The 25,921-nt window shown below is 40.1% G+C and overlaps 1 long non-coding RNA gene across 1 annotated transcript; it reads left to right on the top strand.

The window, feature by feature from the left end:
* The first annotated feature begins 879 nt into the window (after positions 1 to 879).
* On the top strand, positions 880 to 23,186 carry LOC141372438 (uncharacterized). The gene is made up of 4 exons (XR_012377691.1): positions 880 to 1,056; positions 6,065 to 6,283; positions 17,655 to 17,767; positions 23,100 to 23,186. It is a non-coding gene; the product is annotated as an uncharacterized lncRNA (long non-coding RNA).
* The last annotated feature ends 2,735 nt before the right edge of the window (positions 23,187 to 25,921 follow it).

The following is a 25,921-nucleotide window of genomic DNA, read 5'->3' as shown; positions in this document are numbered from 1 at the left end:
TTCACCTATTCAGCCATCCCTTTCCCTAATCTAGAGGCCACCATTTTGTTTTGTTTTGTTTGGTTTTGTTTTGGGGTTTTTTTTAGACTCTATAGTTTTCTCTTTTCCAGAATGTTATATAAATGGAATCATAAAGTATTTAGAATTCTCAGTTTGGCTTCTTTCACTTACAGTATGCATTTAAGATTCATCCATGTATCTATATGACTTGATAGCACATTCCTTTTTGTCATTGAATATACAATATTCCATTGTATGGACGTACCACAGTTTGTTTATCCATTCATCTATTTTTGGACGTACCAGTGTGCTTTCAGTTTTGGGCAATTAGGAATAAGACTGCTATAAACATTCAAATACAACTTTTTCTGTTGATGTCAGTTTTCAAGTCAGTTGGATAAATACATTGGAATATGACTGCTGGTCATATGACAACACAGTTCAGCTTTGTAAGAAACTTCCATTGTCTTCCAAAGTAAGCTGTACCATTTTGCATTCCAATCAGAATGAGTTCCCGTTGCTGTGCATGTTAACCAGCAGTTAGTATTGTCAATTTTTTATTTTAGCCCTCCTACTAGCTATGCAGAGGTATCTCATTGTAGTTTTAATTTGCATTTCTCCAATGGCAATTGTATTTGTTTACTGCTGCTGTAGCAAATTACCACACATTAAGTGAATTTAAATAACACAAAGGGTTATATTTCAATAGAATTGGTTAGAAGTCCAACACTGGTCTCACTGAGCTAAAACTCAAGGTGTCAGTAGGGCTACATTCCTTTTTGGAAGTTCCAGGGGAGGAAGAATCTGTTCCCTTGACTCCCAGCTTCTAGAGGGTGCTCACATTCCTTAGCGCTTGGCCCCTTCCTCCCTTATCAAACCCAACAACAGAGCATCATTGTGATCCTTCTCCTGTCATGCATCTCCTTCTGAGTGCAGCCAGGACATTTTTCCAGCTTTAAGGACTCACATGATTGGATCCACCAGGATAATTCAGGATAATCTCCTTTCTCAAGATCTTTAACTTTAAGCATATGTGCAGTCCCTTTGCCATGAAAGGTAACATAGGCACAGGTTGTGAAGATTAGAATGTGTACATATTTGGGGCGCCATTATGTTGCCTACCACACAGAGGATATTGAACATATTTTCCTACAGTTATTTTCCATTTGTCTATCTTATTCGATGATGTCTTTTCAAATGTTTTGCCAATTTTTTAATTGAGTTTCTCATTTCTTATTGTTAAGCTGCAAGAGTTCTTTGTATATTTTGAATAGAAGTCCTTTATCAGTTATGTTTGCAAATATTTCCTCCTAGTCTGTGGCTGCCTTTTCATATTCTTAAAAGTGTCTTTTTTCAGTGAAAAAAGTTGTTAATTTAACAAAGGCCAGCTTACCTATTTTTTCTTTCATGAATCATGATTTTGGTGTTGTATCTAAAAACTCAGTGCCAAATCCAGAATCACAGAGGCTTTTCCTATATTTTCTTCTAGAAGTTTTATAGTTTTGCATTTTACATTCAAGTTTATGATCCATTTTGAGTTAATTTTTGGTAAGGTGTAAGGTCTGTGTCTAGGTTTTTGTGTTATATATGGACATCTAATTGTTTCAACACCATTTGTTGAACAAAACTATCCTTTCTCCATTGAATTCTCTTTGCTCCTTTGTCAAAAATCAGTTGACTATATTTTTGTGATTCTGTTTCTGGGCTTTCTATTCTGTTCCATTGGTCAATGTGTCCATTCTTTTGTCCATACACTTTATCTTTAATGTAAGTCTTGAATTTGGTAATGCAAGTCCCCCAGTTTTGTCCTTCAGTATTATGCTGGCTATTTTAGGTCCTTTGCTTGTCCATGTAAAAATGTAGAGTCTGAATTTTTTTAGAGTCAGATGGTTGATATCTACAAAATAGCTTGCTGGGATTCTGATTGGAATTGCATTTAACCTATAGACCAGGTTGGGAATAATTGACATCTGAGTGATATTGTCTCTTCCAACCTATAAACACAGAATACCTTTTCACCTATTTAATCTCCTTTTATTTCTTTGATCAGTCTTTTGTAGTTTTCCATATACATATCTTGCATATGTATCTAAAATATAATATATATATTTTAGAGAGACAGACTGGGTAAGCAGGAAGAAGGGGGAGGGGAGCGGGAGAGGGAAAGAGAATCTTAAGCAGTCTCCACGCTCATCATGGAGCCCCATGCAGGGCCCGATCTCATGACCCTGAGATCATGCTGAGCCCAAATCAAGAGTCAGACACATAACTGACTGAGCTATCCAGATGCCCCATATTTTGTTATTTTTATTTTTTTCTCCAAGTTTTTATTTAAATTCCAGTTACTTAACATGCAGTGTAATATTAATTTAGGGTATACAATTTAGTGATTCAACACTTCCATACAACACCCAGTGCTCATCACAACAAGTGCCCTCCTTAATTCCCATCACCTGTTCAACCCATCCCCCACTCACCTTCCCTCTGGTAACCACCAGTCTGTTCTCTATAGTTAAGAGTCTGTTTCTTGGTTTGTGTCTCTCTCTCTCTTTTTCCTTTTTTTGTTTGTTTTGTTTCTTAAATTCCACATACAAGTGAAATCATACAGTATTTGTCTTTCTCTGACTTATTTCGCTTAGCAGTATACTCTCTAGCTCCATCCACGTCTTTGCAAATGGCAAGATATTTTGTTAGATTTATATCTATTACATTTTTTATGCAGTTGTAAATGGTATTTTCTTTTCAGATTTTAGTTGTTCCTTGTTGATACGTAGAAAGGCCTTTGAGTTTTGTACATTGACCTTGTATCCAGTTAGCTTGTTGTACTTGCTTATTTGTTCCAAGCGTTGTTGGGGTATTTTGTAGATTCTTTGGGATTTTCTACATAGCCAGTCATGCCATCTCTATTTTTTAATGGATGTATTTAGACTATTCACATTTAAAGTGATTATTGGTATTGTTGGGTTAATATCTTTTATGTCTGTAACTGCTTTCTACTCACTGCTTTTGTTCTTTGTTTCTTTTCTCTCTCTTTTCGCCTTCTCTGCTTTTGATTGAGGGTTTTATATGATAACATTTTTTAATTAATAGGTTTTATTTATTTAGGACAGTTATGGGCTTAAAGAAAGGGCAAAAAGTAGAGTTTCCATAGACTTCCTCCCACCCCCAGGATCTTGCTTTACTGTGGTACATTTGTTACATTGATTAGCCAATATTGATACATTATTATTTTTTTTAAAGATTTTATTTATTTATTTGAGAGAGAGAGAATGAGAGATAGAGAGCACGAGAGGGAAGAGGGTCAGAGGGAGAAGCAGACTACCTGCTGAGCAGGGAGCCCGATGTGGGACTCGATCCCAGGACTCCAGGACCATGACCTGAGCCGAAGGCAGTTGCTTAACCAACTGAGCCACCCAGGCGCCCCTTGATACGTTATCATTAACTGAAGTACATACTTTACATTAAGATTCACTCTTTCCCTCTCATGTGCTCTCTCTCTCTCATGCTCTCTCTTTCAAATAAATAAATAAATAAATCTTAAAAAAAAAAAGATTCACTCTTTGTGTTGTACATTCTGTGAGTTTTAACAAATGTATAGTGACAAGCATCCACCATTACAGTATCACACAGAACAGTTTCACCGTGGTAAATTCCTTGTGCTCCACTTATTCATCCTTTCCTCTCCCTCTCACAAATTCCTGGCAACCACTGATCTTTTTACTAATTCCATAGTTTTGCTCTTTTTTAGAATGTAATATATTGGAATCATCTAGTACATAGCTTTTTCACATTGGTTCTTTCACTTAGCAATATGCATTTAAGGCTCTTCCATATCTTTTTGGGGCCTGATAGCTCATTTCTTTTCATTACTGTATAATTTCATTGTATGGATATCACACTTTGTTTTACCATTCACCTATCAAAGGATATCTTAGTGGCTTCTAAGTTCTGGCATTACAAATGAAGTGGCTACAAACACGCATGTACAAGTTTTGGTATGGACATAAGTTTTCAACTCATCTGAATAAATACCAAGGAGTATGATTGCTGGATCAGGTGGTAAGAGTATTTTTAGTTTTTTAAGAAATTGTCAAATTATCTTCCAAAATAGCTATGCCATTTCTCACCAGCAAAAAATGGGAGTTCCTGTTGCACCATATCATAACCAGAATTTGGTGCTGCCAGTGTTTTGGATTTTAGCCATTTTAATAGGCATGTAGTGGTGTCACATTGTTATTCCTATTTGCATTTCCCTAATGAGCTATGAGGTTGAGCATCTTTTCAGGTGTCTGTTCAGGAATTTTACTGATTTTTTGAGGTTTTTTCTTATTGTTGTTTTAAAAGTTGTTTGTAAAGTTTGATTACCAGTTCTTTATTAAGTATGTGTTTTGCAAAGATTTTCACCCAGTCTACGACTTGCCCTTCTGTTCTCTTAACAGAGTCTTTCAAAGAGCAGAAGTGCTTAATTGTAATGATGCCCAACTTATCAATTTATCAATTATCACCTTCTTAATTATTTTGATGACCAAATCCAAGGTCACCTGGATTTCCTCCCACATTATCTTCTAGGAGTTTTATAGTTCTGCATTTTACATGTAGGTCTATGGCCTCATGATCTTAAGTACGATTTCAGGTTATCTGCTCTCTTAGTGGTCACCAGAGTTTGTGATCTATGCTTACCACACAATACTAATCTAAGCCCACAAAACACTTTACCACTTCATGGGCAGTGCAGGTATCTTATAACCCAGTATTAATTCCTCCCTCCTGTCCCTTGTGACATTGCTGTCATTCCCTGATGAAATTTGTTTGTTTGTTCCCTTAGGGGGCACAGGAAGACTGAAGGGGGAAGGAACTCTCTTCTTCCATCTGGAACATGGCTCTAGCAAAGTCTTTTCCTAGAAAAGGAGGCTCTGGACTTCTTTCACAGTTGTTGCCAGAGTCAGAAGGGGATTTTTCTCAGATCTCCCCATGAGAACCTGACAGGACTCCTAGAGGGAAAGCCCAGGAAAGTTTGGGGGACCCCTAAGACTGATGGTCCTCAGCAGTTTCTCATGGTCACACTAGTCCATATTCCATATCTAGTAATTTGCTAAAATTACCATTCTGATGTTCCCACCAGGTCATGGCTCTAGCAGCTTCTCTCTAGGTAAGCCACTCTTTGTTTCTCTTCACCTTGAGCTGGCAACTTGCCCCATATTTACACTTCTCTGGTAAGTCCAACTTTAATTCTCTTATGGGTCTGGGAAAAGTCATTGATTTTTAATTTATCCAGCTTTTCCTTATAAGGATGGGAGTAATGGCTTCTAAGCTCTTTACATGTTTGAATTGAAACTTAAAGTCCCTACTTACTATTTCTTTGTTTGTTTTTCAAAACACACTTCTTTATTTCAGTGCATTCTGCTGGATTTTTCTTGTGATCCACAGAAACCTTCTGGGGCCTATATTTTGCTATAGATGCTGCTGTGAACGTTCCAAGTAGTAGACTTCAAGGAGGTCTGCAAAGGAATAAGCACAGAGCACGAGGCCTCCAGCTACACCACACACTTCCTGTTTCCTGGCCTGGAGCTTTTCTGACACAGCCCTCAACTCCCTTCAGGAAGCCATGCAACACTTACATGCAGCATGCAACCCTGAAGTAAAGGAGAGCTAAGACCAAGAAAGGAAAGAAGCCTGTGGATAAATGTTTTTCCCTTTAAATCCCAGGGAGACAGGAATATCAAAAAGCTCTCAGAAGATCCTGGTGAGACAAAACACCAGAGCCTGAAGCAATGGTCAATTCAACAGTTTGTTCTAGCATTTGCTTCCCTATCTTCTCCTTGGTGTCTATTCCCTGGAAGATGAAGAGCCTACAGGCAAGTCTTTGTCTCCAGCTCTGTTTTTAGGGAACCCAGGCTAAGACATGAGTTTATTTAAAAAGAAATTCTGCAACAAATCTGTAAGTGGAGAAAAACAAACATTTGCCATTAAACAGATGGTAACTACCCTTCCATTGTTTTCCATGATTCCTCCACCCCTCAACACCTACTCCTCTTAGCTGCTTCTCTCCTTCCTTCTTCTGCAGTTCACCTACCTCCTTCTACATTTTGAGAAACAAAGGAGAAAAGAGAAGAAAAGAGAAAAGAACACAATGGCATTAATCCCTGTTGCTTACACTCCTGTGGTTAAAGAAGGAGATGATCAAAAGTAAGAAAAGCACTACTCAAAGTGCGATTTGTGGACTGGCTGCTGGTCTGCAAATTGCTCTCCCGATCTACAAGCAGTTAACAGCTTGCTCCAGAATGTAAGTCATCTATATCACTACACGCTGTATTGTGTTCAGTGGGCTTTTTTTATTATTAAAAATTATTTTTAATTTACAACTGACTTTTTTTTGCTAGCACAACTCCCTCAGTGAAGGAATCAATGCATTGGTTTACATTCTTGTGTTAACATTTACTTCCTGATAAGACTGGCTTTTTAAGTAGCAGTGAATTAAAGAGGTATAAAAGTATTAATAGTGGACAATTTTCAGTATGTTCTATTTCTGAGCAATGTTCTATGGGCTTTACTGATATTACCTATTTAATTCTCAAAAAAGGTTGGTAATATTTTTCTCATTTTATAGATAAGGAAACTGAGGCACAGTGAAGTTTAATAATTTATCCAATATTATGCAGTTAATAAGTGGCAGTGGTAGCTTCCAAAATGGCCTCCAAAGAGGCCCCCGGTGATCCTGGCCTCTTGGTATTCATACCTTTCTGTAGTTGGCTCCTGTTTCGTATCAACATTAGTATGTATGACCAAAGAATACAGCAGAAGTGATAACGTGTGACTTTCAAGATGTTATGGACTGAACATTTGTGTCCCCCCCAAATTCATATGTTGAAATCTTATGATGATATTAGGAGGTGAGGCTTTTTGGAGGTAGCTAAGTCATGAAGGTGGAGCCCTTATGAATGGGATTGGTGCCCTTGTAAAAGACCCTCCAGAGAGCTCACTTGCCCTCTTCCCATGATGTGACGATACAACAGGAAGATGGCCAACTACAAAGCAGAACAGGGCTCTCACCAGACACAGACCTTGCTGGCACCCTGGTCTTGGACTTACAGCCTCCAGAACTATAAGAAATAAATTTCTGTTGTTTATAAGCCACCCTATTTGTGTTATTCTACAGTAGCGGCCCAAACTGATTAAAACACAAATCTAGGTCAGAAAAGATACTGTTGTCTCCACCTTATTCTCTCAGATCACTTGCTCTGGGAAAGTCTGCTTCTATATCATAAGGAAACTCAAGCAGCCCTATTGAGAGGTCCATATGGCAAGGCAAGACGTCCATATGACATCTCCTGCCAGCGGCCAGCACCAATTTGCCAGTTATGTGAGTGTGCCATCTTGAAAGAGGATCCTTCAGACGACTGCAGCCCTGGCTAACACCTTGGCTGTAACCTCTTGAGAAACCCCAAGTCTGAACCACCTAGCTTACCTGCTCCCAAGTGTCTGACCCACATGATCCATGAAACATAACACATCTTAATTGGTGTTTCAAGTCTCTAGGTTTGGGGCTAATTTGTTTCACAGCAAAAGATAATTAACACAGAATGGTCTTCCTCCAGAGCCTGTTTTCTTCATTGCTATATGAAACAATGGAAGACGGAAAAGGAAATGACTTCCTCCTTATGTGACGTGATGTTATTTAATGCCAAGGTTGCGTACTACCTACTATCATCTCAGCTAACACCAGGGGTATGCATTCCAAACCTGAGAAATATAGGGGTGGACAAGAAAGCACGTAATTGCAATAAGATATGCCTGGATTTGAATCCTGGTTCAGACACATTTCTTACTTTGGGCATCTCCAAAAATGAAGCCATCATAGCTAGGGAGACAAGTAACAACTCGTAAGGTTTGATCTCTCTAAGCAAACTGAGAGCTGGAGATATATAGAGATATTTGGGAAGAGTAGAAATCAGAGATGGATGGATTTTTCAGATGGGTGTTCAAAGATTGGTTGACCTTTGGCTGTGGGTGACCGTGTGACAGTGTTGCTGACTTAATGACTTTCAGCACTGTGGGTGCTAATGCCAAGTTGTTATTGATCAATTAAGATGGGTTTAAAACTAGGTGTGGCCAAAGTACCTTGAGCCCCTTCCTAGGAAGATAGGAACTTCCTATTCCCACTTAAGCCCTTTCACTTCAATGTTCTCATCGATAAATTAGAAGAATGCAGTAAGAGAACAGGCACTATTAAGAGCCTACTAAGAGCTGGCTGCCGTACATTCTCAGTCACAACTACTCAACTGAACCATTGTAGAGCAACAGCTACCATAAACAACAAGGAAACAGGTGGATGTGGCTGCATTGCAATTAAACCTTATTTACAAAAGTAGGCAGCAGGCTGGACCATAATTTGCTGAGCCTGCCCTAGATTATCTTTAGTGTCCACTACAGCTGTTCTTTCTCCTCTCTGAGCTTCTGGATGTACTATTCCCCCTAGCTGTATTATCCTTTCTCTTCTAAAATGCTTTTCTTCTGCTCATCTTTTAGTTCCCAACCAAACCATTACTTCCCTGGGGAAAGGGCTGTCCATACCTTTGTCCACGCCCTGCTTTTCAAATGTTCCCAATTTCTTCTTTTATAACCTTCTTTCCCTTTATTGTGATTACATCTTTGTGTGTGTTTCTTCCCTGATAAGCTGTGAGCTTATCACGGACTATGTTTGTTTTGCGTACCATTTGATTCACAGGGCTTAGCTGAGTCTTGACGAATATAAGGGGAAAGAATGAATGATCTTCCAGAGGACATCTAAGACAAACTTGGACCATTTCACACTTGTGTCTACCTATTTTACAATTTTTCCTAAAGCTACCTTGTTCCCAAGAAATGGATTCCATGCTTGTATATTTTGTTAAGCTCTCCGGCAATTTGGCCTCTATTTTACAGTGCAAGACTCTCAAAACGAGAAACCGTCTGTGAAATTCGTGTTTAAGGCACTTTCATTCTCTTGCCACTATTTCCCCGGGTTGGTGACCTTTAAATTTAGCCTGAGTATAAGTGGGGTTGTCAGAACATCAGGTTACATTATGCAATGCAGCTATTTGTGCCTTTTAAAGACCATGTAAGTTCCAACATGGACTCAGAGCAGGAAGGTACCCTGATGATGTTCTCGAAAGTGCAGCCACCGGGATTGAATCCAGAAGTGGGTCAGCAGTCAAGAAGACACATGCTTCTTGGAAATCAGTTTCACTGAAAACAGGTCCTCATTTATCCTTCCAGAAAATAAGTAACCCTTGGCTCATGCAGGACCTTGCTTCTTCAGGCAGATTGCAGCGATGCTTGTGTTTGAAGGAGAAGCATGGAATTGTGCTCAGGAATTATTTTTCTCTTTCAGAGGTGGTGTGTGGATTTGCAGTGAATTGTGGAGTCATTGATTGTCCCACCTTATCTGAGAATCCGAGCCGTCTCCGGGGCTGGCTGGCGGCAGCTACTCCTCCTCGTCAGGGGCCATCTCTTGCCACCTTTTTCGCAACAGGATGATTAGCTGCCCCCACCTCCTTGTTGATAAACGTCTCAAAGGTTGAGCGAAGCAGCTCCTAGAGACCATTCCAGCTCTGGGTCACACAGACGATTTCTTCAGGGTAGTTTGAGTTGCAGAGCCTGAAGGGCAAGCAGGGTGGGAGGGAGCAGAGAGGGAGGGGGACCAAGCCCCAGAGGATGAGGCCTGAGCTCCTGCCTGGGTGGCTGTGTTGACCCCAGTCCCAAGAAATATACTATAAACCGACATCTGAGAAGAAAGACGAGAAGCAAACTGTACAGATACACAGAGCTCATAAGTGGAAAAGAATAAGCACAATGTCTAGCTCTCTTCTTCAGGAACTTCAATGTGGCACCAATCAAAGGACACCCTCCTGGCCTTTTACTCCCAATCCAGTTTAAACAATAATGTGCCTGCTCAATTTTAGCTTTTAAAGCCCACTTACCTGTAGATGGACAGGATTATCTAATAATAATGAGAAGCATCCCTGGACACAGACTATATTCCATTCACTGTTCTGAGTGCTGTACATGTATAACATGAAGTCATAGGAAACTGCTGTGTTTCCAGGCGCAAAAAGGCTAAAGACCAGCAATTCATGTTTCCATCTAATAACAACTTTTTTGATTTTGACCACAATCCTCTAAAGACTGTTGTTTTCTGGTGTGATGAGCTCTAGCTGAGTTTGAAACTCACCTCTGCCACTCTGGTCAAATATGCTTTAGTTTCCTTCCCTGCAAAATGGTGCTAATGTCACCACTTTCTTTGTAGGATTATCCGAGGATTAAACAAGTAAATAAATGTAATAGTGCCTGGCATATAAGTGTTCAGGAAATATAGGCCGTTACTATTAGCTCTGCGTAAAGTGTTTAAGATCTTCATTCTAGAAATATTCTATGCAATGACATCGGATGTTTTTTTTTTTCCTGCCAGGTATTTATTTCTTCTTCTATGACAGCACCCCAATTTCCAGTTCAGATAACTTGCCCTCACCTGGCAGGGCTGTGTCAGCCTTGCCTCCCCTAGCTATGGAGTGTCCACGGGGTCCTAAGTGGGTCAATCCCGATCTCTCCTGCCTCCTGTACTTGCAAAGTACTTCTGCTTTTCCTCTGATTCTGCAGCTATGCTGTGTTCTTCCAATAAATTCTGTTTTTGCACAATTGGGGAGGGGGCACGGTGTAATAAGAGATAATTTAGCAGATTATTAACAAGTTAATTGGTTTCTGTTGTTGCAACCAAAGATCCTTAACATATGTATCATTAGAAATAGGCATTTTAACTTACTCTTTCTAAATAATGAAACTCACTAACATATACTGACTCTCTGACTAGACCTTTACTATGTGGTTATGTTTAAGACATCTTTGCAACAGTAAGTGTCATCAGCTCCTTTCACAGATAAGGAAGTTAAAGACCTAGATTTTCATACCAGCTCTTCCACCAGCTGGTGGCTGTGTGTCTTTGAGCAAGGCTCTGAACCTCTCTGAGTCACAGCATCCTGATGTGTGAAGTGGGGTTGGTTACCAGCCCACCGACTAGGTGGTTTTGAGAATTATACAAGAGGATGGAGGTAGACTAGCACTTCATAAACTGGTAGTGCCATATAAATGTAGAATTGTATCATGATTTCCTTTGGTCAAAGGATAAATTTTAATACTTCTTCTTGGTGTCTAATTTAAGCCATTTGTTCTTTCTGCATAATAATAACAACTTTTAAAACACAGGTTTTTAAGCGAAAGTCCCAACTCATATGTACATTAGGATAATGAGATTCTTTTTCTTGAAAGCGACGTAGCTTCCTGGATTTCTGGGCTGCTTTACTCCCTCCCTGGCCGGGCCAATCATGGCGGAAGCTTGTGTTCTTTGCTTTTCTGATCAAACTGAGAGCTCTCTCTCTCCTTTTACTCCTATTTCCCTCCTGTCTTTCCCAATCTTGAAGCTCCCCAAGGACCAATAAATGCCAGCAATGACTACACACAGCCTTCTCAGGGTTTTTAGTAAATTAGATATTAGATCCAACTTCCTGTATTAGAACTGAGGTTCAAGTTAAGTCTTTCCAAAGTCTACCGATGATTACATAAAGAGTACGTGGGAATCGGGAAAGGTAGGGATATTATTTCCAAATGCCAGTATTTTTAATAGACAAATAATGCAGGGGATCAGGCTGCAGTATACTAGCAAAGGATAAAGAAAAAAGGAGAGGAAGGTAAACAGACTTCATTTGCGAAGGCCCAATGAATATTCTTATTGGCCCATAGTGCCATCTTGTGGATCATTTTTAAATAGGGTTTTGGTTTTCAGCCTTGATTGCATTGGCTTGATTATTCCTAATCATGTAAAGCATCCATTAAAAGCAGCAAATATTTCCTGATAACCCAGGAAAGCACAGATGATCACACCTGGGAGAACCAAAATGTTTGTTGATCTCTCATCCTTGCTAGGAGTGGTTGACCAGTCATCCCATGCTTTGAGTTATTTTTTTTTCTCTTGGCGCTCTGTAATAGCAGATGTTCATGGGTCTGACAATTTCCTTCTAGCCTCCTTCACCAAATCCACATTATCTATGTAACTCCAAAGATCTGATCGTTGTCTTCTCATTCTATATGCTGAGATTCTTCACCTTTTTGTAGATTATTAATCCATAGAGAACCAATGATCAGCTATGGACTGTGCTCTTTCTCTTCAGAAAATAACACTCATATCACCATTCCGCCTCACACATTTTCCTCTCTCTCTCTCTCTCTTTCTGTTACACGTGCGTACACACACACACACACACACACACACACACACACGCATATTCATTTTTGCCAAAAATTTCAGGGGATTCACCAAGTTCCTGACTCCGTGTTTGGAATATTGGCTTTGCAGCATTACCTTCAGTGATGTGATGGAGTCCCAGACTTGTAGCTATCACATCTACGAAAATGTATCTCAGAAACCATATCCCCTTCTATCTTCAGCCCTTCGTTTCCAGCCTCCCTCACTATTCCTGATCTAAATATCTTGCCTTTTAGCCTTTAATCATGCTTCTGGACACATTCAAATTCAGAGGCTTTTAAAGCCTGGCTCATATGCCACCATCTTTGGGAAGCCACTCCCTAATCAGAAAGAATTAAACTTTTCCTTTTGTTATCTCTTAGACCTTTTTAAAAATTCTTTGCATAAAATATTTCAGACTTTCCACAGTTTACAAATGACTAAGTAGAGAGTAAGTTCTTGAGAAAAGAGAGCATGTTCTATTTATCTTTTCAGCTTCTATAATACTAGAGGGAGGGCTCTCCCTTGTAGCTGTTCCTTTAATATCTGTGAAGTTGAAAGACTTGGTTTACTTTTTTACTCTATGCCTTGCAATATGACCGTGAGCAAGGTTAAAGTTTCCAAGCCTTGGTTCTTTGTTTGTACCCAGTGATCTGATAGCTCCTTCATGGGGATCCTTGGAAGGCTTCAATGAGGTCATGCATGTAATACACTTGGTTCAGTTCCTGGCACACAGTTGGGGGTCCAAATATGTTTGTTTGTTTGTTTTTTTAATAAAAGGACCCTCAGAGGAGGAAAAGAGTTGAGGTCACTGTCTCCAAAAAATGTCTTCCTCCGATTTTGGAACAAGTGGCTTTTCCTGTCTTTCAATAAAAAAAAATGACGAAGAAGTCCCTAAATTTTAGGAACTGAGTTGGGTACTAGAGATACAAAGATGAAACAGCATTTTGCTCTAATAGGTCCAATCTTTGACATTTCTCAGTTGATATTGAGATGCCCCTACCCAGGAGACATTATTGTATTAACAATATTTATGTAAGTAATTTTTTAAAGCAATATTTTATATAGGTCTATGAGCTAGGTTTTCAGTCTGAGCTGACAGTTAACAAGAGTAATCTGCTGTGGCTGGTGTCAGTCTTGTGGCAATCATGGTTTTAACAGTATTGACAAGTTGTCCATGGTGCAGTAGAAAGGGCACTGAAGTTGGAGGTAGAGGGTCTTACTCCAAAAGACATGTCCTTTCTTCCAAACGACATTGCCAGAGGAGAATGAGCCTGAACTTCTGTCATTCATGGAGGTGCTCACTACTGTTGATATAAATTCGCTGATGTCCTGTAGGATTGTATTTTGCACAAAAAACCCATTCAGAATTTCATTATTTTAATTAAAATTCTGTTTATTTTATAATTAAAATCATACTATCTTCCTGAGTTCTGCCATATTACTTGCCAAATCATTCTTTAGAATGTTGATCCAGTTAATATTAATACTCCCACCACCTGAAACCTTCCTGTTTCCTCACATCCTTGCCATCCTTCCCACACTTAATATTCTCTGAAAATTTGATTTTTGTCAACCGATGGATATAATGCAGTGTCTTGTTGCTGCTTAAATTGGACATTTCTATGACTATGAGTGAAGTGGAACTCTTTTCCTATACTGTGAGTCACTTGAGTTTCCCATTCTGGCTCCCCTACTCAAGTCTGAACCATTGTGTTGGTATTCGTTCCTTTTGTTGTTGATTTGCAGGAGTACTTTGCATATTTTAGATACAAATCCTATTTAAAAATTCTCCTATTTTTTTCATTACCTTCAGGTTTATGTTTCACATTTAAGTGTCAAATTATCTAATTTGTGTATGGTGTGAGGTAGAGATCTCACTTTGTCTTTCCCAAGATCAACTTCTCAAGAAGCTGTCCTTTCTCCATTGATTTGTCTTGTCATCTCTATCATATATCAAGTTCCTAGATACAAATGGATCTTACTCTAAATTTTCCATTTTGTTCCATTGTTGTAGTTCCTTATTCTTGTACCAGTACTGTTTTTGTTACCATGGCTTCATAGTATGTCTTCATATCTGCTAAGGAATTCCACTGTATTTGCTCATCTTTTCAAAAATTGACCTGACTTTTGATATTAGTCACAAATTTGAGAATTAGTCTTTCCATTTTATAAAAAATTAATGCTGGAATTTTTCTGAATTGCATTTACTCTATAAATTAATTTTAGGAAATTTGATTCCTTTACAATTTTAAGTCATCCCATCTGTGAACATAACTGTATAGTCCTATATTCAGAAATTTGTCTCTGTCCTTTAACAAAACTTTATGCACTATAAAGGTATCATACATTCTTTGTTAAGTAAACTCCCAGATGTGCTATGAATTTATTGTTATCATGTTATTTTCCACCATATTTTCTAGTTTTATATTGCTGGTAATAGAGGGACGCTAAAGCTTGAATGGTCTTTGCTAATATTACTGATATCTCTTATTCGTTCTAGTAGTTTATGACACTGTTCAATCTGTTATGTGGATGGTTATAACTGGGTAACTGGTTCAGTTCCTGGCACACAGTTGGGGGTCCAAATATGTTTGGAGAGGAGGAGGAGAGGCTAAAGTCCAGTCCTTAGTTGCTCTCCTGGTGAGTTTAAGGAGGAGAGGGGACCATACCTCAGAATGCTGGATCGTTGGCATCACACATTGTTCTCAATCTCTCCTATTTGCCACCTTCACCAGGCAACACTGTCCTCTGTATTGGTTTCCTAGGGTTGTTTTTAACAAAGTACCACAAATTTGGTGGATTAAACAACAGAAATTTATTGTCTCATGGTTCTGGAAGCTAGAAATCCAAGATCAAGATAAGGGCAGGGCTGATTCCCTCTGAGACCTATGAGAAAGAATCTCTTCTGTGCCTCCCCCTTAGCTTCTGGTGGTTTCCTGGCAATCTTTGATGTTCCTTGGCTTATAGAAGCCTCCCCCCCCCACAATATCTGCCTTCATTTTCACATGGCATTCTCCCTCTGTGGGTGCCTATGCCCAACGTCCCTTTTATGAGGACACCAGGGACCTTGGATTAGGGGCTCACTATACTCTAGTATTACTTCATCTTATCTAATTACATCTGCAATGATCCTATTTCCAAATAATGTTGCATTCTGGGGAGTAGTGAGGGTTGGGATTTCCACATATGAATTTTGAGACACCCAAACCCATCACAGCCTTCAAAGAACCTGTATGGACCTGTGCCCTGAGTGCTACAATATTATAATCAAATCATTTGCTCTTTGATATGTAGAGGGGAATGAAGAGGAGGTCTGCCCTCACCTCTTATTTGCTTCCCACCCCAACTGCATGTGAGTGTCATTTCTCTTTGGTCTCTAACCAGGGCTTAGCTTTTGCTACTGGTTTTCTGATTTACATTGGCAGAAAACATGGGAGAAATAAACACAAGAGAACTCCCTTCATCTACACTGCCTATCCTGTCCATCTGAGCTGCCATTTTCCCTCCATCTTGTGGCCCAACCACTATTTTCCCTTTGGGAGTTTATTATAGTTTTTTTTTCACATTCCCAGAGCCACCACCTTCTCTATCACTTCATCCATTTCAAAGGATGTATTCAAGGACGGAGCCAGAGACTGTGCTAATTTGATATCTACACAGAGTCATCCTCTGCCTGAAATTGTTTTCTAGAACCTCAGCATGCAAGCCAACCCTTAGCTCACCAGCCATTTCTGAATTAGGAAAGGGGAAAAATAAAAAAAGGAGCTTTTACAGTCCACCCAAATGGATGCAGGTGGATAGGTAATTAAAGCTAAAAGCAAAGTTTTAAAGTATGTTTTAAAGATTTTGCTCAAGAAAGACTAAGCAGCTATATAAAAGTCAGAATATTGATAAATGATGGTTTCCCAGACATGGTTATTTTTGAAAACAAAAAGATTCTTGTTAACGTGCCGTGGAGATACTCATTTTTCTTTTCAGCATTATTCAGTTGACAACTCTGTTGTGGTTCTTCCTTGTATTGTGATGCACTTTGAACAGCTGCATGTAATGACAGGAGCCCTGGGGTGGGAGACAAGATGCCCAAGTCCTGGCCTTTGTCACTAACAGACTCACCTTGAGCAGATCACTGAGCCTCAGTTTTCCTCTGTCAAACCAGGGGTCAGACCCACATACGGTTCAATTCTCACCAGATTTAACATGAAGTAGTGTTTGTTTGTCATGGAGTGAAGATGAGTATGCATTATATCTCTGTTAGTTTCTCAGAGAACTTAAAGGAGTTAACTCTCTAAGAAATTTTGCTCTTATTTCCTCTCATTTATTTAGCTCACAGAGAGATGAGCTAACCCATTTGAAATGATTTAAAATCAAGTTGGTCTTATCTGCCTGATGCTAACAGGAGATGTATAAAAACACAATTGGACTCTGTCTCACCTTCTACTTGTATAAAGAATGAATACGTTCTGAAAACATCTGAAGGAATGCAAGAAGAAGCTAGTGCTCTTTTGACTTGGGGAATTTACTTCAAAAAAATGAAGGGGTTCTAAAAGGTCTTCAAAGAAAGACCTCTATGTGTGGCCTGAGAGCTCTGAGAGCCACTGCTTTCTCTTACAAAAAAAAAAAAAAAAGACTGATGCCTCTGAACAAGGACACCAAGAACACTGCCCCTTCTGAGTGGTAGACCATATATACCTACAATGAGGGAAAATATATATAATGCCATTAAAAGTGCTTTCTGTTCAGAAATCATGCTTGCCTGGCTATTGTTGTTTAATAGACTATTTCTTAGAGCAGTTTTAGGTTCATGGCAAAATTGAGCAGAAAGTAGAGTCTCTATACACATCCTGTCTGCATTGCACACAAAGCACTCCCCCCAATTGTCAACATCCCCCCAGATGGTGTATTTGTTACAATCGTTGAACCTACACTGACACGTCACAACTACCCAAAGTCCACAGTTTACGTGAAGGCTCACTCTGGGTGTTATTTATATTCCATGGGTTTGAACAAACATAGAATGACATGTATCCACCATCACTGTTTCATGCAGAATGGTTTCACTGCCTTAAAAATTCTCTGTGCTCTACCTGTTCATCCATCTCTCCCCTGTCATGCTTGCTTCAAAAAAACAAATTTTAGTGTAGCTTTTTATTTTGCAATAACTTAAGATTTTCAGAAAGGTTGCAAAAATATTACATAGAGTTCCTGTATACCCCTCAGCCAGTTGCTCTCATTGTGAACACGCTACATTTTCAGGGTGTATTTGTCAAAACCAAGAAACTGACATTTGTATATTGCTATTAACTGAACTCCAGACTTTATTTTGATTTCATCATTTTTTTTCATTAATATCTTTTATCTGTTCCACCACCCAATCCAGAAAACCACAGTGCATTTAGCTGTCATATCTTCCAAGTCTCCTCTGATCTCTGACAGTTTCTCGGTCTTTCCTTGGTGGTCATGACCTTGAAAGTCTTGAGGACAATCATTCAGGTAATCTATGAAATGTCCCATAATTTGAGTTTGTCTCATGTTATTCTCATGATTAGCCTGGGATTACAGGTTTTTTGAAAAAGAGGGGTTTCCTGGAAACTAAAGATGTGAATTACCCTTCTAATTACATCAAATGAGGGGGTACGTATTTGCATGACTCTGTATCAGATGACATGGTGATGTTAACTTTCACCACCTGGTTAAACTAGGGTTTGTCGAGTTTCTCCACTGTTAAGACACTATTTTTCCCTTACCCAGTGCTATTCTTTGGAAATAGTCACTGAGTGCAACCCACACTGAATAGGTAGCAAGGAAGGGGAGTGGAGATTAAACTTCAAGTCTTGAAGGGGGACCATTCACATATATTGTTTGGTATTCTCTTTTATTGCTTGCTCTTTGATGTATATGTTCCATTTGGTTTGGTTTTGTTTATTTTTACCATATGTCAGTGGTGTGAAACAGTTGGCTCCCATCAGCATGGGAGAGCCTATTGTTAAATTTTCAAGAATTTTGCAAGCTGGGTGACATATCTTGGCAGCCTGAAATCAACCATGGTAGGAGTATTTACACCACAGATATTGGCAAACACTACAAATCAGGGCTTCCCTGCCCACCCCTTCCCCCAGAGAGCCCGTTGTTAAACAGTTACCAGCACACCCCTGTAGGCCACACATGCCAAATAAACATAAAACACACAAAAAAAGCAAAGAAAGATTAGATTTATCACAATGGACTCTTTATTTCTTTGCTGATTGAAACAGAAAAAAAGAGTGAGAACATGTCCTTCTTTTGCCATCTCACTCCTACATTGGATATTACACCATAGTGTACAGAGGCTCAGCCATAAGTCTGGGCAACCCATCTGCTCATTGCCTCCTTCAGTGAGTAAAATATGCCATCTCAGGAGCCCTAACACTCTTCAGATTACCAGCTGATAAATTTTAAATATTTATATTTATTTATAAATAATAATATTTAAATATTATAAATATGTTTATATTTCTTTATACTATCCTGAATGCAAACATGAGGTTTCTGGATCAAGACAATCATTATTACTTACAGCAATAACTGCTTCCATTCCCCGTGCCCCAATTCTTCCCCCTTCTGAGGTGGTACAATGAGACCCTCCCCAGCAGGGGGAGAGCCCTAAAAATAGGAAGCTGAGAGCTTATATACATATTGGTCCCCCACTCCAGAGAGGAGAGGAAACCCAATCTCCTTAATGTCTATGTATTCCCTTTGGGAAGAGAAAGGGAAAGTTCCTGAGTTTGTACCCTTCAAAATATAAATAAATGCTCCATAGAGTAGGTAAGACAACTGGAGTTTATAACCAAGGTTTTTATCCCCCTTTGAGGTATAAACGCAGAGAAAGACAAGTTTCTAAATCCTTCCTGAGGTCTGTTGGCTACTCAATCACACTTCCCAGGCTGGTCCTTAAACCAAGTCTCATTTCTTAACTCAGAAAGCCCTAGCCATGTAGAAACATAAAAATATTTTTTCTACTGTCCCACACCACCTTCTGGTAGAAAGCAGGAACAGTACAGATTCTGAAGTTTTATTTAACATGAACCAAAAGAACAAAACTCCTTGGCTGTCCTCAGTCTCTGGGGTCTTACACTTTCTTTTGTTATCATCCAAAACAACCAATGGTATGGTTTAATCAAAAAAGAAGTCAGCCCCAATTTATGAAAACCTAAAATCAAGCACAAAAAAAAATTTTTTTAAGATGTTATTTATTTATTTGACAGAGAGAGAGACAGCAAGAGAGGGAACACAAGCAGGGGGAGTGGGAGAGGGAGAAGCAGGCTTCCCGCCGAGCAGGGAGCCCAACGCAGGGCTTGATCCCAGGACCCTGGGATCATGACCTGAGCTGAAGGCAGACACTTTAACGACTGAGCCACCCAGGCGCCCCAAGCACAAAAGATTTTTGAGGACGGTGTTTGGCGTCGTGAAGAAACATAAGTAAAAAATCCTGTGCCTCGTGGAGAATGAGAAGCAAACTCATCAGGCAGAATTAGTGATCTGTCTCCCAAAGGCAGCCCCAAGGTTAGAAGATGGAAGCCCTCTGAGGGCAGTGATTCTCAAATATAGCCTATCACCAACTGTATCTCTACCACCAGGACCCAAGGTGGAACTACTGAATTGGAATCTCTGAGATTCTGGTGCCCAGGAATCCACACTTTTACAGTCTCTCAGGAAATCCCCCAAAAGGCAAACACATTTGACATCATCTGCTCCAAGTTTTCTCCCAACTCAAAAAGATAGGGTTCTGGGAAAGGTGTACAGCTCCACCTACAGGTGATTCTTGGTATTACAGCAATTCAACGTGCACCTCAATATACACTAATCAGAAGTATCTTCTCCGTGGGATATAAAAATAGAAACCTAAAACATTTATTTTTTAAACATGTATTTTTCTACAATTATTGCCTTCAATTATGCTCTTTAGAGTGTCTTTTGAAATATTCAGGGGCATCTTGGGCAGATTCCATAACTTTCTAGACATACTCAGGTATTAAAAGTCCAGACTAGTTTAAAACTTCAGACTTAAACACTATTTAAATCTCATCTCCTCTCTACACCCTCCTCACCACCAAGCAACTCAGGCTAGATCAGTGGCATAAGGGATTGGGATATATGATCTCACTCATGTGGAATTTAAGAAACAAGGCAGAGGGATCATAGGGGAAGAGAGGAAAAAATGAAACAAGACAAAGCAGAGAGGGAGACAAGCCCTAAGAGATTCTTAATCTTAGGAAAAAACTGAGGGTTGCTGGAGGGGAGGAGGGTGGGGGGATGGGGTCACTGTGTGATGGACATTGGGCTGGGCACCTGATGTAATGAGCACTGGGGGTTATGTAAGACTGATGAATCACAGACCTGTACACCCGAAACAAATAGTACATTATATGATAATTAATTGAATTTAAATTGTAAGAAAGAAATTAGGATAGAAGTGTGGGGCATGAGCCACTCTTTTCTCCTCAGTCCTAGAGCCCTTAAAGCAGAAAGAGGGCTGAGATTAGCCCTGAAACACAAGATCCCTCTCCCTCCCTCTTTTTGGTGGTGTTCTCCTGAGGCTGGTGGAAAGCAGGAAGGAAAGATACTTGCTGCAGGGAGAGATTCCCAGCCCCCTCTCTGAGTGAGGGTCCCCTTACTGACTACCTGGGGGAGTCCCTCTGCTCCTGCCTTATTCTCTGGCTTTTGTTTCCCTCACGTGGAGCCTAACAGGGCATAGGTCCCTCTTCTCAGGATCGTTGTCTAAGGAAATGGGGGTAGGTGTCCCTCTCATTCTTTTCCTCCCGGGTCCTTGTCCTGCTGGCACAGTAGACTCAAGCAGGTCTCTAGCCTTCAGGAATATAGAAGCAAAAAACAACGAACATCCTTCAGGGGACATGTCACGCTGTCCCAAGAACTCCTCACTACTGTGCACTACACTCTGATGGCGGTACTAGGGAACCTGCAGAGTCTGCTGCACCTCAGCAAGCTACTGGCAGGGGAGCAAGACGGCAGTCCTTCATGCAGGTACCTCTGGTCCCTGCACGTGGCTTCTTGGAGCATCCTCTGGGCGGGCTTTTGGAGGAGGGAGGTATGCCTCTTCTCCCTAACACAGCCAAGAGCCCTTCACTTATGTCAAGGGGTGAAACATGGCCAATGGTGGCAATGCCTGTGTTGTCCACCTCTGCGTAATCCCTGATGGGAGCCATCAGACCCAAATCAATGATTGGCAGCTGTCTTTAGAATGGAGCATGCTCCATACTTTTTTGTCTTCAGTCTCAGATCCTAGTTACCAACCGTAGAGGGTAAGGAAAAAGTCCGAATCAGCAGTCTGTTACACAGTCGTATTCCCCCTGAAGCTAATTGTAGGAAAGATAATGAACTCCAGCCTGTCTATTCACCATTGTATTTCCCATGTCCAACAAGGTACCTGTGACATGGCACGTACTCACTAACTCCAATGAATGAGTGAATGAATGAATGAATGAGTTTGCTTCTATGTTGGGAACCAAATTAGAGAATAGATTCTGTTTTCTTCTTACATGTGTACTTACGGATATTGCTGGGAAACAGTAGCTGCCCAGTTACTATATAACTAGTAATAATAACAAGAGTACTAGTGATAATAATATAAAAAACACACACACCAAAAGCTATGTAGGGATTATAGTTTTAGTACCTCCAACAGCCCCCTGAAGTGAGTACTGCTATCCCCATTTTACAGATGAGGAAACTAAGCCTTAGCTACTTTAGTAAAAAGCCTCAGTACTCTCAGGATATATCAAGATTTCTCTCATTGAGCTTCTTTTCTTGATCACATTGAGCTTCTTTTCTTGGCTGAAACCCAGCAAATTTTATTTTTTGACCCTTCAGCATAGGGATGGCAACTTGATGTAATTCCACACAATAATATCTGAATGACAGTGGTTGCCTACAGCTCTGTGCTGACGAGAATGCTGGGGTCCCAGCATGATGGAGTAATTACGCCTGCCATCGGATGTAAGGGGCAAGTGGTGGGGCACACACGCAATCCCCCATCCAGGCATCCGTCCACACCTTTTCTAGGAAGAGTTCGAAGTTGGCAAAGTCTATCTTTGGCGTCTCCAGCATTACCTCCTTCTACCACCTCCTCACCCTCCTCTTTCTAGGCTTGGTGTCTGGTCTTTCCCCCATTCCCATTTTGTCACGGATCACTTTTACTTCAATCTACATGTGCCTGTATTGTCCCGAACTTCCCATGGGTATTTGCATTTAATCTTTAGATTCATTGGCTGCTCTGCTGGAGTAGAAAGTGCACTGAACCTGCCATCAAATGGCCTGAGTTTCAGTTCTACCTCCAGTATTTATTTCCTGTGTGATCCTGCAACACTGACTGAATTTCACTCAGAGTATTCACTCCCTTTTGCCAAAACAATTTCCAAGATTGCTTTAAGAATCAAATAAAACCATGAAATTACAAGGCGATATAAACCCTAATTATTAAGACATGACAGCATTTGTCTGCAGTTGAAGGAGAAATTAGAGGAGTTATTCTCCCTGACAGGTAAGGTCTCTCAGAACCGCCAGCATTATCCCATGTGGACAACACTGAGCAATTCATAGTGGCTGAGATGGTGGATTACAAGTTCAGCTCCACGCTGTACCAGCCATCTGACCCTAGGAAAGGTGGTATTATCTATCACTAACATCACTATTCTTTATTTATTTGAACTGCATTATTGTCAATGGCTTTTACAATATACTGTCTTTTATAATGTTTAATTTTCTATATATTTCTACAATTTTCTACTTGTTCTAACATAACTGATTTTTCTTTCTCTTTCATTTCCAGAACCCAGCCTAGAATTTTGCAGTCTTTCAATTGTTCTGAATGGAAAATCATATTAGTGATTCTCATTAATATTTTAGGAGAATAAAAAGAAATTATTTATTTATAATCTTTAGTGCTCACATTTTGCCTGAAGGAGTAACCATTTTTTATTTAAGGAAGAAAGACTGTTGTCATCATTACCTCTCAGTAATAATTCAAGACGCTTGTTATTAATGGATATAAAATTAAATTCAACCTAGAACTCACTGCTTATGCCAAGAACTTTTCAATAGTCAAGATCGTTATAATCATAACTCATATTTGTATGATTTGGGGAGGGTTACCAAAACATTTTCACATTCACCATCAAATTTACTCTGTAATACAACTCTTTGAGGTGGGAATGGTTTTACCAATTTGAAGGCAAGGAAACTGAAGCTCTGAGTATTATTCAAGATTCAAGTAGAAAGAGTCAATCTGACAGCAATACTGGAACTCACTCTATTATTATTCGATAGGCGTCTCAAGAAAGCCAAAGAATGAAAGGAATTTAGAGACAAGTGATGAAGGAAAACCTGGCCCCTGAAGCAGATAGACCCAGAGTGGAAGTGCATTTGTGCATCCCACAAGAATCAGTTGGGAACCTACTATGTTCCACTGTTGCTCATTTGTTGGGATAAAAAGGTGAACGACACAGATGTGGTCTCTGCCCTCCATGAACTTACTCTCTACCAAAGAAAAGAAGTAAATTAACAGGTATTGAGAAGCACAAAGGGCATCCGAGGTCTCCTCTTACAACTCATTCAGTTTGCAGGTCAAGAAACCGAGGTCCTGAATGGTGACAAGATTTGTCCAAAATCTCACCGGCAAGTTGTCAGAAATCCAGGACATGAAGCTAAGCTTCCGAACCCCTGGTGTAATGGTTTCCCAATATGTAAATACCATCTTCAATATTATTATTGAATAATAGGCCAAAGAAAACAGGGAGATTTAGAATCAGAATTCTTATCTCAACTTTGACATAGGTAGGGATTACAGCACACTCATTTCTATGTTATTGTGGCTGTTGTCACTACAACAGCAGACTTGAGAATCTGTGACAGAAAATATTAAGGCCTGGAAAACCTAAAACGTTTACCTCTTCAACTTTAAATAAATGTTTGCCCACTCCTGTGGTAGTAGAAAGAACTCCAAGTTGGAGTCAGAACATATTGATCTTAGTACCATTTTTACTTTTTACTGTGTCCTAGAGAGAGTCTAACTTTTTACCTGCCCAATATCCATCCCCTGCTTCTTCCAGTAAATCATCAAGGTGAAGGTTTCCCTGGTAACGTCCTGTGACATGATAGCTGCATCACTTAGAAGGAGTTTAAGATCCAAGAGCTGAGGACTTCTTTAAGTAACTAGGAAATATAGAACTAAAATAGAACTGCTTTATTTTTTTAAAGATTTTATTTATTTATTTATTTATTTATTTATTTATTTATTTATTTTAGAGAGAGAGAGCAAGGGAGAGGGACAGAGGGAGAGAGAGAGAGAATCTCAAGCAGACTCCCCACTGAGCACAGAGCCCAACGTGGGGATTGGTCCCACGGGGCTTGTATCCCCTGTACCTAAGACTGTTCCCAGCAAATTATGGAAAATTAGTATTTGTTGGATGGATTTTTTGGCAGTGGTTCTGTGGATGGGGCATGAGTTCTCCAGTTTCCAAATACTGTCATCACTTTTTTTGCTTTACATTTTGCTTGCTTTGCTCATTTATGTTCCTTGCCTGTCTATGAAGGGACATCGCAGACACGGTGGGGACTAACGATAAATAACTTTATTATGTCTGATGCCTGCCTTCTGCATCCAAATGGATACTAAACTGCACCCAGTGAATAGCAAGATGAAGTTAAGTTCTCTAAATTTCTTCCAGTTTAAAGCGATGCCCTTTCAGGTAAATAGCCTAAATTTCATAAGCCTGAACCCTTGTGACTCACTCTGCTCATCACTGAACTTAGCCACGGGGCTAGATTAAGAGAAAAGAGAATGAGATGTAGGAAATTTAAAAGACCAATACCTGCCATCTCTGGATTAGACGTAACAAAGGGTGTCCCAAGAGACAAGAAGGGGGAAGAATAAAACATTCACCCCACTCCCCATTCTGGTCCCACCCAGGAAATAAGCTGCCAAAGAGACAGATGTGTCCTCATTTCCCCTCCCTGGGCTCTGGCTGGGGGAGGGAAGGGTGCATCCAAGAAATGAGGGGATAACAAAAGAGCAGGGCGCATGCCACACTCACACGTGGGGCTTTGGGAAGATATCGTCTCCCGTGATGCCCCAGTGACATCACTGAAAAAAAATAATCGCGGGGACCCTGGGTCACTCAGTTGGTTAAGCGACTGCCTTTGGCTCAGGTCATGATCCTGGAGTCCCAGGATCAAGTCCCACATCAGGCTCCCTACTCAGCGGGGAGTCTGCTTCTCCCTCTGACCCTCCCCCCTCTCGTGCTCTCTCTCTCTCTCTCTCTCAGATAAATAAATAAAATCTTAAAAAAAAAAGAAAAAGAAAAAGAAAAAAAGAATCCCAGAGTGCCTTTGGCACATCAGACACACTGATCCAGTACGTCAGGAACAAAACCACATTGTCTCCTTTCATAAGGCTTAGGTTCCAGGGGAGAGAGACAGTAAGTATGATACCTAAATAAATTATATAGAATGGGTTTTTAAAATATGGTGCTGTCCGCTATGGGAAGAATAGACTCTAAGGGGGCCTAAGTGTTGGCAGCCATTTTGGTAATGCAGGCAAAGGAGTGGAATGTCGCAGTAAAGCGGGGGGAAGTCATTGAGTTTGGGAAACTT

This window comes from Callorhinus ursinus, unplaced genomic scaffold (assembly GCF_003265705.2).
Source record: "Callorhinus ursinus isolate GAN/ISIS: 27379988/994484 unplaced genomic scaffold, GSC_fseal_2.0 scaffold4, whole genome shotgun sequence".
Classification (NCBI taxonomy): domain Eukaryota; kingdom Metazoa; phylum Chordata; class Mammalia; order Carnivora; family Otariidae; genus Callorhinus; species Callorhinus ursinus.
Note: the sequence above shows the minus strand (reverse complement) of the source record. Positions and strands in the feature narration are given on the sequence as shown.